Source organism: Maylandia zebra, linkage group LG22, assembly GCF_041146795.1.
Source record: "Maylandia zebra isolate NMK-2024a linkage group LG22, Mzebra_GT3a, whole genome shotgun sequence".
Taxonomy (NCBI): domain Eukaryota; kingdom Metazoa; phylum Chordata; class Actinopteri; order Cichliformes; family Cichlidae; genus Maylandia; species Maylandia zebra.
The window spans coordinates 32,987,596-33,002,266 of NC_135187.1; positions in this window are offsets into that span (position 1 = coordinate 32,987,596).

Here is a 14,671-nt window from a genome sequence, read left to right on the forward strand (position 1 = left end):
CAGCCTTTTATTATTCATGTTCTTTTTGTGTTATAGAAGCTCCCTACCCCCTCTCGCTCCTTCAGCTACTGTATCTGGGTCAGGGTAACAGTCAGACATGGAAAGAGCTGTGTGACTCACAAATGGTTGTTCTGTTTTAACACTTGTGCACTGTATGTCCAGTGTGTGCAGCAGTCCTCTCCGGGCCTGGCAGACTGGCCAGAGCTGCTCCTGTGACACATTTCTCTTGTCTCGACTGGCTGTTTGGTATGTCTGCAGAAACTGAGTGGACCTTGAACTTCAAGCTGTCTGGATTAACCGTATGGACTAAGGTAGTGTGTATTGATAAAAAAAAAATATTAGGCAAATTGTCCAGCAGCCAGTGTTCATTCTAAAGTCTGTGGCTCTCAGTTTCTTCAAAGGCTAGGTTAAAGGTCACTTTTAATTGCAGGTTCGCAAACACTAAAGTGGCAACGTGCTCCAAAATACACACAGTAACTAACCTGGTGACTGGTACTTCTGCAAAATTGAAATAAGCCTTAAAAATAATACCCCACTACTGCAGCTGTCATCTCTGCAGATGGGGTGAAGAATCCATCATACAGGAAGAAATGTCAGAACCCAGAGGTGAGTGGCAACCTTTCGCACATCAGATCCCTCCCCGTGCAGTTCACGCCCGTCTGTCTGGCACCCTGCTGGCTCCTGTGCTGTTCCCAAATACAGTTAGAGGGGTTTAAACAGCCAAGCGTGAGATTAGGTTCACAGGGATTATTACTGCGTACCCTTGTTTCCCATAGTCCCTGTGTTCTCACTGGCCCTAAAGGTCAGGGGTCACTGGTAACCCACAGCAGTATCGTGACACCTCATTACTCTTCACCAGGCTGCATGATCGCCACGGCGCGTTGTCATGGCAACGGCAAGACAGAAAGCTTATCTTGATGCTGAGAAAATTACACCTAAGCACCAAACCCCAGGGTGTAGCCTGCGTTTTGTGTGTGGGTGTGTGGGTGTGTGTCTATGTGTGTGGGTGTGTGCTGAGGGCATATGGTGTCCGCTGCATGGGGAGGTTGTGGGCTGAGATGAGAAGAGAGTTCCTCTCATGCTGTGTAATGTCCATATACCCCTGTAGTGATGGAGGTTTCCCAAATAATGGGGTTGAGGCAGAAGGGCAGAAGGCGATGACTGTGAATAAAAATAAAAAATAAAAAAAAACCCTGATATCCATGGATATGAGAGTAAACAGAAGGCAGAGAGATTTGGAAAGGTGGTGTATGTTATCGTCTCATAATCCACTGTTAGGATGGTAAGTCATCTATAATGTCTTGAGGTATTTTCTCCATCAGTGGTGCTTTAGGAGAGGATTTTATCTAATATGCAGCCATGTTATCAGTATGTAATTACAACATCTAAGCTAATTGAAATGGGATAGACTGGTCTTATGTAAAACAGATAATGGTATCCACTTAGGCAGCTTGCTTCGCAGGGAGCCACTTATGAAAACTGACAAGAAGGATTACTAAAAAAGTATCAGAGTACATCACACATGAATTTATTCACTGCAACTGTTGCAATGAAAACAATATTAAAAAGAAAAACAAAAGGTCAAAACCTTATGTTTCGTCAGATTTTTCCTAATTTCAGATTATCTTGTTATTCATGAAATATGATAAATAAAGTATTATAAATCTTAAGCCACCCCTTATTTATTCATATTTTACTTCCAAGGAGTCAGACTTTGATGCATTTTTCATAAAGTGGTATTGAGCAATATTTCTCTGGGGTTTCTGAAGGCTGCTTTTACATCTATTTTCAGTCCAGTCCTTGTGCCATTCCCACAGATACCCAATATAACACAGTTTGACAGACATAAAGGAGTGTTATTGCCCCAACAAGGTGATTTCCAAAGAGAAGAACTGTCAAAAACACTGCACTCAGATCATAATACTGATTGCAAAAGCTGCAAAAGCATAGTCCTGGATTGGCCTCCCAAGAGCATCAACAACGCCAGAGCATCAAAGAGAGTTCAAACTCTGTTGAAGATTAAAGTTGCTCATAACAAATTGACTTTCAAGGTTGCTAGAACAGTACAAACTCTGTTTTCGCCTAATATATTTTCCATTTATATCTCCATGTTTCATATAATGGCTCCACCTATTTTCCCAGCAAAATAAAAAATACATGAGAGTTGGCTCAAAACTGCACTGTAGCACTTTATACATTATTAAAAATGAAATTTTGGTTGTTCTATGACAGCTTTGGAAAAACAGATACACTTTCATCATGTTCCTCCATGTCAGCAGACGATGTAATGAGCAGCATCTGATTTACGCTTGTGTTACTGTTTGATGATGAGCAGGTGTGCTGGAAGTATTGCATTATTTTTGGTGTGGAAAAACAGAAACCTGCAATGTGCAAGCAGCTGATTCTTTTCTTTTGTGCCTTTTCTCATTTCCCTAGTGTTCAAACTCTTTTAGAAAACGAGTGGATGCGATTTAGAAAATGGTCAATCACAGATAAGGTCAGGGGAAGCACAGACTTTTAATTTTCAAGCCACAATGCTCTCCGGCTCTCCTTCACCAGGATGTCTGACGGTTCTCTTATTGTGCGAGCAGGAAACTCTTTGCTGGAGTAGACAGTTTAACAAATCAATGTTCATTTACAAGTCTGTAAACAACCAACACACAGATACAGTGCCACTGCGTGCGACATATCTAAATGTCAGTCAGACAGAAAGGATTGCTATTCCTGTAAGGCGTATCGACTGCAGTCTATTTCCCAGTTGTTGAGATAAGGCCCGCCCAGCCCGAATAGTTTGGCCTGTGGACAGAATCAGCTGATAGCACAAATGATCTGTCCATCAAATTCTAATACGCCAGTCAAGCCTCTATTAAAACAAAACCAATAAGCCAGGCAGACTAAACCCCAGCTGGCTCAAGGACAGGGACTGACTCAGCCTTGTATAGTGTCTTTCCACCTTCCCTCCCTCCCTGCTCCTTTTTTCTTTGTTTTTCAGCATTTTTTATTATCATTCAGACTGGGGTTTCCCGTCTCACGAGGAACATAAAGAGGAAGCATAAAAATGATAATCAACAGAAACAAAGCAAAGCATCAAACAGCCAGATGGGGACGCAAACAGCGACTGAGGCCTGAGTTAATTTAACACAATTTAAGATGTGCACAGCACAAAACTTGTCCTGGCATCTTCAGAATTGTTTTAGAATTTGGGTGAATAGAATTTGAAGACTCAGGTTGGGTGTGATGCTGTGTTCTGGAGGATTCTGTTGTGTTCTCGTGCAGTTTGTTTCTTGTCTGGCACACCAAGTTTTCTAAAGAAAATCTCCATGGTGACTGAAATCTCTGGGTGATACTAAAATACCGTGCACTAAAGGAAGCACAAAGTCAAATACAGTCAAAGTACAATTTTGTAAAAGAGGTCCAACTGCAAAAAAGGTAAAAATTTAAACTTTCACATATTTTGAAATAAAATAACTGAAAATATTTTCAAAAATGTCCATATTAATTGAAATAAGTGAAAATACTGGACTTACTGAGGAGGACAATCTAGATAGTCTTATCTGTGAGTGGGAAAAAAACATTAAGTAACTTTGTAAATGAAAACGGATGGATGTGTGGGCATCCTCTTGTATTTACTTTTTTTTTAAAGTCTTTTCAAGGTCTGATCTTCACACTAAGTTTAAACATCCACAAAAAAAGTAAGATTTCTAAGGCATCGTTTTTATTTTATTCACTAACACTGTGAATGCTAAGGCAAGCTTACAGAACTGTGATGCCTATATGCACACCCACACAACTGACACGACACGTCAGATAAATAAGGCATTTCACACATCATTACCACATTCAAGATCCTTTTTGTTGTAGTCACTATCCAGCTCACATATTATTCCATTCAGTTTAGTTCAATTCAGTTGTATTTATAGAGCGCCAAGTCCCCCCAAGGTTGCCTCATGGTACTTTATATTGTAAGGTAAAGACCTGACGATAATACAGAGAAAACCCCATCAATCAGACAACCTGCTTTGAACAAGTCTTGGCGACAGTGGGAAGGAAAAACTCCCTTTAAACAGCAAGAAACCTCTGACAGGACCAGGCAGCCATCTACCACAACCGGTTAGAGGTGGGGGAATAACTGTCAGCTGGTGGTCTCACTTTATAAGAGACAGCCTGACTAGACCTCTATTCCATGTGGGAAGATCAATGTCCATCTCTCTGTCGTTCAGTGTTTGTTACTGGGCAAAAACCAGTTTGGACCAAGGAGATGGTGCCAGTATTTCAACCATGTTTGCTGGATAGATGCATATTAGACAGTTACTTTGATTTAGTTAATTTGGTTAAACTGCTTGAACACACTGGTTGAATTGATATAAGTTGCATTAATGACATTTTGTCTTGGAGTTAGTCGTCTACTGCTACAGTTCTTCCTGGCTAGACAAGAAGAGACTGGCTGCTTCTTCTTCTGCAGTGAATCTTTATAGAGCCTAAAATGTGACCTGTGTAAGTGACTGTAGTGTGCATTCAGCTTTTGCTGGTGCATTGTGTTGATTACCTTGTGGTTGTTTCCTGGTGTTTTATCTGTGTTGCCAGTTGTGACAGAAACAGAGCAAAATGTTCACAGAGGCGAACATTTTTTTCCATTTTTGACAATTTTGCCTCAATCTCCCCCTGTGATTTTGCTGACACCTTATATTTGAGGCTATGTTTATTATTCTCTTACTGAATTATTCAAAAACTTTGATCAAAAGTAACAAGAAAAGAAAGCATAGGAGATAGCCACTGCAGCTAACCGGCCAATCACAGTAGCTGTAAGCTGTGTCAACGCGACGTCTACATTCTAAGGAAGGTGCATGTCAAGGTGCAAGTATGGGCGTAAGATTTCAGAGGGTTTTCAATTACAATGGTAGGTTTAACACAGAAGTATAAATGTATAACAAATGGACCACATACTAGGAAAGCATGGGGAGAATGGGGTTGTTTTTAATTGACCTTATTTATTGTTCCTGTTTATAATGGTTTGCTCTACTGGTATATAGGTCGAGTTCTTTCTCATTTGGTGAAGTCACTTTTTTAAGTTCTTAGAATAGAAAAACAAACAAATCGCGAACACAAGGAAACACAAAAACTTTAACAGAATGTAGGAATATACTGAAAACTAAAGGAAATCACAACTCAAAACTCTGAGTCAACAACCGAGGGGGCCATGATAGTAATCATCGAGATGCAGTAAGAATGCCTCCATAGATTGCCAAACTTTTTGCGCCACATATTTTTCATGCATTATGTCGCTTTAAGTTGTATTTTCAACTGGGCAAAGCTGAAAGATGATTCTGGCAAACAGAATTTTAAAAATGTTTTCTGAGAATTACCTGCTGTCCGCTTTACCCAAGAAACAAGTAGTTCTTTTGTTGTGTTTGGGTTTCCTTCACTATGTGATCATTTCATTGCTCTTTGGCAAAATCTGCAGAGCTTGTTACTTTCCAGTGACTTACAATTTTCCCTGTTGGGTGAAGTGAAGGAAGCAAAACATGGTAAGGCGCTACCCTGCACTTGACCCACAACCCCAGCCTGCCCTGCTTTCTTCACAGCCATTACATAAAGACTTTGAAAAGAACCTGTCCTGAAGTGCTGATTAGTGAAAATTGGAGACAATAAAAATGTAGTTAAATATGTGAAACGAGGGAGATGGGATAACTCCTAGAAAAAGGTGATAGTTTTTCAGATCACAAAGGAACCAGTGTAACTCTTAAACCACAATGGGTAATACTCAAGAGCCTACTGTCAGAACAGGGTGTACATGAAAGGACTACCAGGAGCAACACTTTCCTATAAGAACTGAGCAACAAGCAATAAGGCTGCAGGAACAATGATTTGAGGGTCAATGAACTCAAAATAGCACATTTTGGTTTATATAAAAAGCATGATCATTGGAGAAAGAGAACACTGCATTATCACATCTTATACCCTCTATCTGTGGAACATGATGGCAGCAGTCATAGTCGTGGCTCTTTTTGTACATCTGGGCAAGAATAGCCTGTCATTTTTGACTTAGGAAGCTCTAGGAACAGGTTGAACACAAGTTCTCCTACTAAAGAAAGACTAAAGAGAATTCTAAATTCTAAAACCTTTTGTCAAACTATATTTTTTCGCACAGTTAGGCGAAAATGTTGTTTGCAATGTGTTATTGTTATAAAACAAGACCAATAACTCTCCATTGCACATTAATATGATGACATAGCCAACACAGAATCAGCTGAGCTAAGCGTAGATTAGGATGGAGGTAGGGAAACTTCGCTATGTCCCAAGGTAACAAAATCCTCAGACTAGCACCTCTGTGACTCACTAATTAACACATTGTATTTCAGTTTATTCTGCACAAAAACTGGAGAGGGGAAAACAGCATACGACAAATATTTTCACTCCCCTTATTTTATCTGCGCATGCATACCAGGACCCAATCTTTAAATGTTCTTTTAAGAAATCTTGTTAGATCAGAAAATCAATGCCACTTTCACTGTCTGATGAATATGAAGCTGGAACCTGGAGCATATAGTTTAGTAACTGAGTATTTATAGGAATATACTCCCTGTAGAAACAAATTGACGTCTTTACACCAGTTTGTGTAGAGAAGAAACCAACAAAAGGTACCACGTGTTAATTATAGAGCTTTAAGCCTGCAGTGCAGAAACTTTGTGCATCGTTCTGGGAGTAACAACAATTACACAAACACTGTCGATGCATGCATCTGCCTCCATCCAATAAAAAAACAAACTAATCCAATGCCAATTTGTCACTTGATTGCTTTTTTTTAGGTTGTAATTCTTCCTCTGAAACCAAATTTCTTTGGTTTTAAATCTGGAACACCCAGAAAGTTTCTTGGACACTGTTGTCGCTGGTGTGCTAGTCTCCTATGCTCCTAGCTTCTGCAGTCTACTTCATGTCCATCCCCAGGGCTGCTCCTCTCTTCAGCTCTGGCACACCAACTGGTTACCAGTTGATGTATAATATATCATTACCAGCACACCAAGAGCCTGGCATAATTCAAAATTCTGATAACTTTTCCTGTATTGGCAAGGGCTTTAATGGAAAAAGTATTCTAGTTCAAAAACCACTGCAGGGTTTTACCTGATTCTGGGTTAGGGTGACTAAGCTTGTAGGAATGATTGGTCTGCATACATGTTACCTTATTTAACAGCAGTCTGGTTGTTTTAGGTGATTTTCCATTTAGGGGAACTCCAAAAATTTTCTATGCAGAAAAAAAAGTGTTCTTTAAAGAGCCCAGCTGTTAACCACTGCTAAATCTGATGAGCTAAATCAAGGCAAATCACGAGCTATTCATTTGTGTTCATGGAAGCAAGTTTTGGTACATACAGTGAAGCAAATGAAACACAATCTAAATATATATATATATATATATATTTTATTTTTTTTCCATAATCACAAGATTTCTGACCGCCTTGTTACTGTGTGGCAGTACAAAGAATTTCAGCATCTATGTACACAAGAAAAGGATAATTAATGCCAATAAACATGGATGAAAAGATCAAATTCCATCACTGTTTCAAACAGCCATGAAAGTTTCCTGTTTCCTTTTTCAGCTTAACCATCTAAACCTCATTTAACTGCCCCCTGAACCAATTTTGACTGCTTCTCATCCACATGGAAACAGAAGGTTAACATTAACGTTGCTTGTTTGTCCTCCTCTGCTGTGCGCAGGGCTCATTAGCTTCTCCTAAAGCAGACTGCCCATAGTTGCCATGGAAGCTAGCGGGGACAGAGACAGAATGATGAGTGCGGGAGCCACAGGTAAAACAAGCTGAGATGGAATCACAATATTTCAGTGTTAGTGCATACCTCAGTATGACTCTGTACTGCAGCCCTCACTTTGCTGCAGGAAAGGATGGATGTTGACTCTTAGTCACGCTCACAGATGGTGAAGACTGCTTTAAATGGGGAGGAGGAGGCAGGCGGAGAAGTCAGGCCTTGAGAGGTGAATAAATCTTTTATCGTCTCCACTCCCATCACGTCATTTTGACTCAGCCAAAAAAGAAAACGAAATAACACACTGGGATCGCACAGGAATATACGGCCAACGCACTTTATTGCTAAATGAAACTTTTTCACTTCCATTCCAGCTTTGCCAAATCACTACATGCTTATCCCTGAGGTCATCAGGAATGTCAATAGCCTCAGCAGATAGGAATCTTTCATTAACCTTTCATTTCATCGCAGCCTTAAAGAATATTCAACAGAATGCAGAAGTCTGGCGTTCGAGACGTCCTTCAGCTGCAAGGCGGGATGGAAACAAATAATGGTATCGTGTTCCTTTAGCTGACTTTGAGTTCGAGACAGCATTAATGCTTTATTTAAAGGCAGCGCAGTCTGTTCTGTTGGACCTGCAGGCCCTCGGTGTGGGCAAACAGAGTCGATGAATCACGCTGTTGCAGAGAGTACAACAAAGTGGTGCATCTACTACTGATGTGCTGTAGCGCCCGTGTTTATTACCAGGGCCAGAGCGAGACAAGAGATTTCACCGGCCACAAAATCAACACAACATCATAAAATGCCAATATGAGGTATATTTTATTCACTAGCACTGTGAATGCTACAGGACACGAGCTTCTATTCTGTTACAAAGAAGAGAGGAAGAGTGGGAGTGCACTGGTATTCCCCAAAATATCTGTACGGATGAGATTTACAGTAACACGGAAAACATGCTGGCAGATGTGATTTGCTGCTTCAGACTCGGCTGATTTCCACTGAGTTTTGACCCAGACTCTGAAATAATCTTGGCGCAGTTTCTCCACGCGGGTCATGAAATATTCACTTCATATCAAATGAATAATATATCCAGTATTACTTTTTTACTCAAATGCTGCTCCGCTACTTTGAATCCCTCTCAGTCTATTGTCACAACAGGACGAGAAATGAAGCGCATCTAATAACGTACACTGCTGACACAAGAGTCACATAAGCAATAACTCTGTGCAGGGGTGGACGGCTCTTTTTCTTTATAAATAGTGCCGTCTCTTATAAATGATGCTGATTTATTCTGACGGGGCTGCATGTATTCCTACCTTGTTCTGTGTGAAAGATACATCACCTCTTTTGCTGTATTTGAATGTTTAAATCATTTGAATTGTGTGTCTCAATTGGATACCCTTCATGAAGGACGTACAATTGTTTGCCTCAAAACACCTTATTGACTCCCTTTGCTTTCCCTTCCCTCTAACACAACCTGCCAGTCATCTGTCAGTCACCCCAGCGAGCAGCATTTTATTTTCATGGCTTCACTTGTTCAACAGTGGGATCCATGCAGGTGCAATTGATTTAGAGAGAGCAGTGGTAGGAGACTCACGGAAGGGAATTTGACCTTGGCTTTACCTGACAGAAAGAATTACCACAAACGTGGTGATGAGCCATCTCACAGTAGCAGTTTTGTTATCTCCAGGTGTAGCAGGTGCATAGTAAGGCTTGTGTGGTCAAAGGAAATTACCATTATAAGTGGATTGGTGTGCACAGCCATGTGAAAGAACACAGTTTTCACAGGATTGCACAGAGTGCTGCAAAAACAAGAAGTAAATGTTTTAAAAAAATCAGTCATTTGAACATTTTCCATGTAACCTATAGAAATGATGTTGACAGCGCTGGGATTGGCTACCGTTTAGCTTTACAACTAAGCTTTCATGTAAGATAGATACAGCCATGCAGTGTTGGTCAAGTGACTTGAAAAAAAGTAATTAGTTACTAATTACTGATTACTTCTCCAAGAAAGTAATCCTGTTACTGTACTGATTACTTATTTTTGAAAGTAATTACTTACCTTAGTCCTTTGTTACTTAGTTACTTTTTAAAAAAACGATACACAGGTTAGCAATAGACCCTTCAGCCCAATTCTGTTTTTTCTGCATCATCCATAATATAACATTGAGTCAAATGAAAAAGTCTCTTTTTAAAACTTGTTTTATTAGTTTTAACCTTTTAACTTTATGCATCAAGCAAAAATTTTATTGTATGCAACAGTCTTTGACTTGAAGAAATTGGTTTAACATTTAAACCTATTTTCTGCACATTACAGCATATAAAATACAATAATGTTTTGTGTTTATACTCACTCTTTCAAATAGATGCAAGTAGAACACAGCAGAAAATAAATAAAATCAAAGATTTAGCGGAACTAAGTCCTGTCGCTCTTAAATCTATTTTCACCTGTTTAGCAGGAGTGGGGCCGGTGGAGGTTTGCCCGGTGCCGCAGCGGTCATGTCAGTGGGGGGATCCCAGGGTTTCTCTGTGAATTTCACATTCCCATGGTAGCGTGCTAGGTAATTGTTCAGATTTGAAGTTTAATTTTTCGCTGTAGAAAGAAGTTTTCTTCCCATGCAGAGTGTACAGGTATGGTGTCACGGCTGTCGGGGCGAGCCGTGTGGTGTTGGAGGGAAAAGGACCCAAAATGCAGGCAGTTGACTGATAATGCAAGTGACGTTTATTTACAAGTAATAGGGTGATGGAACAGGCAGTGAGGAATGACAAATGACTAAAGAAACCTAAACTGGGAAAACTAAATAACAAACCTGAGAACATACGAAACGGGATGTGGGGCAGAGAGACGCAGAGAGAGGAACAAAACACGCACCACTGAAGCACAAACATCTTGGACTGACTATCAAAGAGTAGAGCAAGCTATTGTGTTGTCCATAAAAACTGCATTTTTTAAAAAAGGCACCAATTCAATTTCAATTCAGTCAGTCCAGTGCATTTCTATAGGACCAAATCACAGCAACAGCTGCCTTAAGTTGCTTAACAGAGTAGGGTGAAGACCCGGCAATGATACAGAGAAAAATAGCACAAGAACAGTCAAGGTTCAGTTTGATGATTCCTATTAGCAGAGGTGAGGCATCACAGCCCAGTGTTATTAACATATTTCACCCCCTGAAGTTATTAAGTGAAAACTGGCAGTGTTTAAAAAAACCAAAATAAAACAATAGCAGGGTATAAGACTGTTTTTTGAAGCTGGAAGGCTGAACATTTGCACAAAACACAACACAAAATTCCCCTTCTTTGCTATGACTGTTCGTCGTTTTCATTGTTAGTTTTTGGTATTACCCTCAATTCCCTGGATATTCCTGGATATTTTTTGTGTGTGTGTGTGGGGGGGGGGGGCTATTGGCTCTTTTGGTTTACTTGTGTTTTTATTTTAAAGTTTAGTCCCTTGTGTGGTTTTCTATGCTTTTACTTCCCACCTTTGTTCTACGATAATCATTTATTCTGTTTCTGCCCTTTTTAGTGTCTAATTGAGTTTTGACAGAGTTATTGTTATTACTCTCCCTGGTGTGTATTTATAGTCTCTAATCTTCGTCACATTTCTGAGTTCTCGACTCTGTTTGCTTGTGGCTCACTACTTTCAGTTACTCTGGTTGTCTTTTGAATTTGGTTTAGCTTGCTGCGTTTCCTGCCGCCTCACTGCAGCTCTTTCGATTAAAACGTGTGAAAATAAAAAGAAATAGCCACCAGCTTTCAGTCCTGTGGTGTCGGCTCAAGAGCTTTTCCCTGTATTGTCACAGTTTAAAATTTTACAAGGTGACCAGATGAACATATTCTGTTAACAGCTGGGAGGGAGGAGCGCCTATTTCGAGCACCCTCCTTAAGATGTAGGTGGTCTCTGCTTCCCATTGCTGCAGAGGAATATTTCATAGTAGTGGATGAACAGGTTTACTTGCTTACACTTCTCTCCATCTGTGAGACATCGCACTGATATTGGTGACCAGCACATCAGCAATGTGTTTTTGATGCTCCTGTTGTGCAGCGAAACTTTGTTATTCTTATTGCACCGTGTCTGCAGTCAAATATAAAGAGCTGTATTTATCCAAGCAGATAGATCCAGCAGGTCCAAAGGAAGCAAAGCAATTGATCTAAAGGTTGCTTAGAGAATGAAAGCATTCAAAGTTTGTGTTTGCATTATGTTTGTCAAAATTTATTTTTGGAATAATTAACCTCATTCATTCTTTCTGCATTCAAAGCAAATTATTAACAAAAAAAGGAATAAAAAAGAGAAGAATGTGAACCCTGGGAGAAAGAAAGAAAAAAAATCCTCCTGCTCACGTTTTAATTTTCCGTTCTTTCCCAGAGAGTTAATTTCCTTTGTTTTTATGAGCAGTTCTGAGCGTACAATAGTCCTGACATCTTGACAGTGCTGAGGTATGCAGAAAGAAAAGGTTAAGATGTTGGGGTTTGGGGGGGTGGGATCTGGTAACCCTGCCGAATATGAAATGCTATCAAATTACCATGCTTCACATGCCTTGAATTAGCATACATCAGATCAAACAGCCTGGGACTCCTCAGCGATTATGCATCCAGACACATGTTCAGTTTCAACCCTATTTTACTCCCAATTATCATATCATTATCATAGCATTGCTCCTTGGCTGCTGTGTAGTCGGTTTAGTCTACACTGCACTCAGAGGAGTGTTAGACATGGTTTTAACCTGTTTTTCACCTTTTTTTCTTCTTCTTTGGGTCACTTTGACCCCGGAGCATTTACAACTGCTCTTCTCACACAACTGAGAGGACACAAGGGCACAAGAGGACACTGTGTGCAAAAACCTGCACAACAATCAAAGCCTGGGCTACACCTGAAAACAAAAAGCGCTCCAAAATGAAAAGCATTTTGCGGTTAACAGCTTTAACAAACTGAAACCAGGGACTGAGTGGCCATAAAACTGCGTCTCAGAATGAACTTGCTTCTTTTTGGCAAATTAAACAGAAAGGAGGTTGCGAATTATTTCCGATTAAGCTGCAGGGAGGAAAATGCTCGCACCGTCCTTGACTGTCGAAAGCCTCTCAATCTGTCAGAATAAGGCCACGGCATCTGTACCCACTTTGATGCACAGCATTAATAGAAGTGAACAAAGAGAGTCTGAAAGCACACCCTTGGAGGAGAAGAAAAGAATGATTTAATAAAAAGACCGACAGGGGGAGGAAATGGCGGGCTGGTGAGAGCCGTGTTCCTTAGAGACGCTGATTAACATTTGATTGGTTGTCATACGGTTAACTCCTTCTGTGCTGTCGGGGTCCTGGGAGGAATTAAAATCTGTAATTGTTTAGAAAATAAGACAAGAAAAGGAAATATACCGATGGGAGTTATAACAAAGGGAATAGAAAGTGGGAAAAGGAGGAGTGAGAACAAATACCAGTCAAGTATTAACTCTTAGCAGGCTCTCTAGAGTCCTGCCAAGCTCTCAACCAGCCCTCATTGTCCCTGATTATACTACATGATGCAAGAGCTGCGCAGACCTGAGTAGATAGAGAAAGGGAGGCAGACTGAGCCAGTGAAGAGAACATTGAAAGAGACAGGACAGGAACGGCAGGGACAGGGAACAAGGTGACATGGGACAACACAGCAGAGGACAAGACAGTTATATAACCCATCCAGGAGCCAAGGGGATCCTTTACTGTTGTAGGCACAGACATGCAGATGGGCACTGATACAGATAAAACAGCAAGAGAAGCGTTTTTCCTTAATGTAATGGTTTAGTTTGGCTTTCTCAACCTAGAGACATTCATCCGTCCAGTTTATGGTATCTGTACAGCAGTATTAACTGAATTTCTGGTCTGTTAACAGAATAAGTTCAGGTCCCACACAGTGATGCTGTTCAGAACCTGGAATTTTGACTCATCCAGAGCAAAATATCCGAGAAACACACTTCTTCTGGTGGCAAAAAGTAGATACAGCTAATTAATATATCTAGTATGAGTGTGAATGGCTGGCCAGCTCTAGGAGAGTAACTGAAATGTGCAAAACACAAGTTCGTCTAGTGTGGACAAGGACAGAAACAAGGGCCTGTTCATTGATATATTGAGCAAACTCCATAATGGCATCAATGAACATCAAGAACTCTGGAGCATGTTCCCTATCACACACAGTGTAATCTGGAAACCCACTGGTCAGCACTGTTGGGAAGGTTACTTTTAAAATGTATTCCACTACAGATTACAGATTACATGCCCCAAAATGTATTTTGTAACGTATTCCGTTACGTTACTCAATGAGAGTAACGTATTCTGAATACTTTGGATTACTTAATATATTATCATGCTTTTTACAACTACATGAATGTGATTTATTTCTATTACTGAAGGTCCGCGGCTCCGAACCGTAGTAACCATGGCAACCGTAACGCTGCCGCCTGGAACAACAGAACACAGCTGTCAAACAAAACCCAAACAGTCCTGACCCGCCACAATATGAAACAGGAAAGTACCGCCGTGTAATCCATTTATTTCAACAAAGTAACTGTATTCTAAATACCACCTTTTTAAACGGTAACTGTAACGGAATACAGTTACTCATATTTTGTATTTTAAATACGTAACGGCGGTACATGTATTCCGTTACTCCCCAACACTGGTGGTCAGTCTGCTACTTAGTCTCTCTATATAAAGAAAAAAAGTTTAGGGCTTTAGATGTAACCAGCAGTTATCTCAGTTATGTTCAGTCTGACAATGATTGTGAGTTTAAAAAGTCAATAGTTTGCTCATCACATAGACTGCTTATATATACTTGCAACCACAGCCGGCTCAGCTGTGATTGAGCTGTAGAAATTAGACTAAAAATTTTCAAATAAGCAATGGAGATTCAGGTATCCAAAGTTTTCCCACATTTCTAGAGGTTCGTCTTATT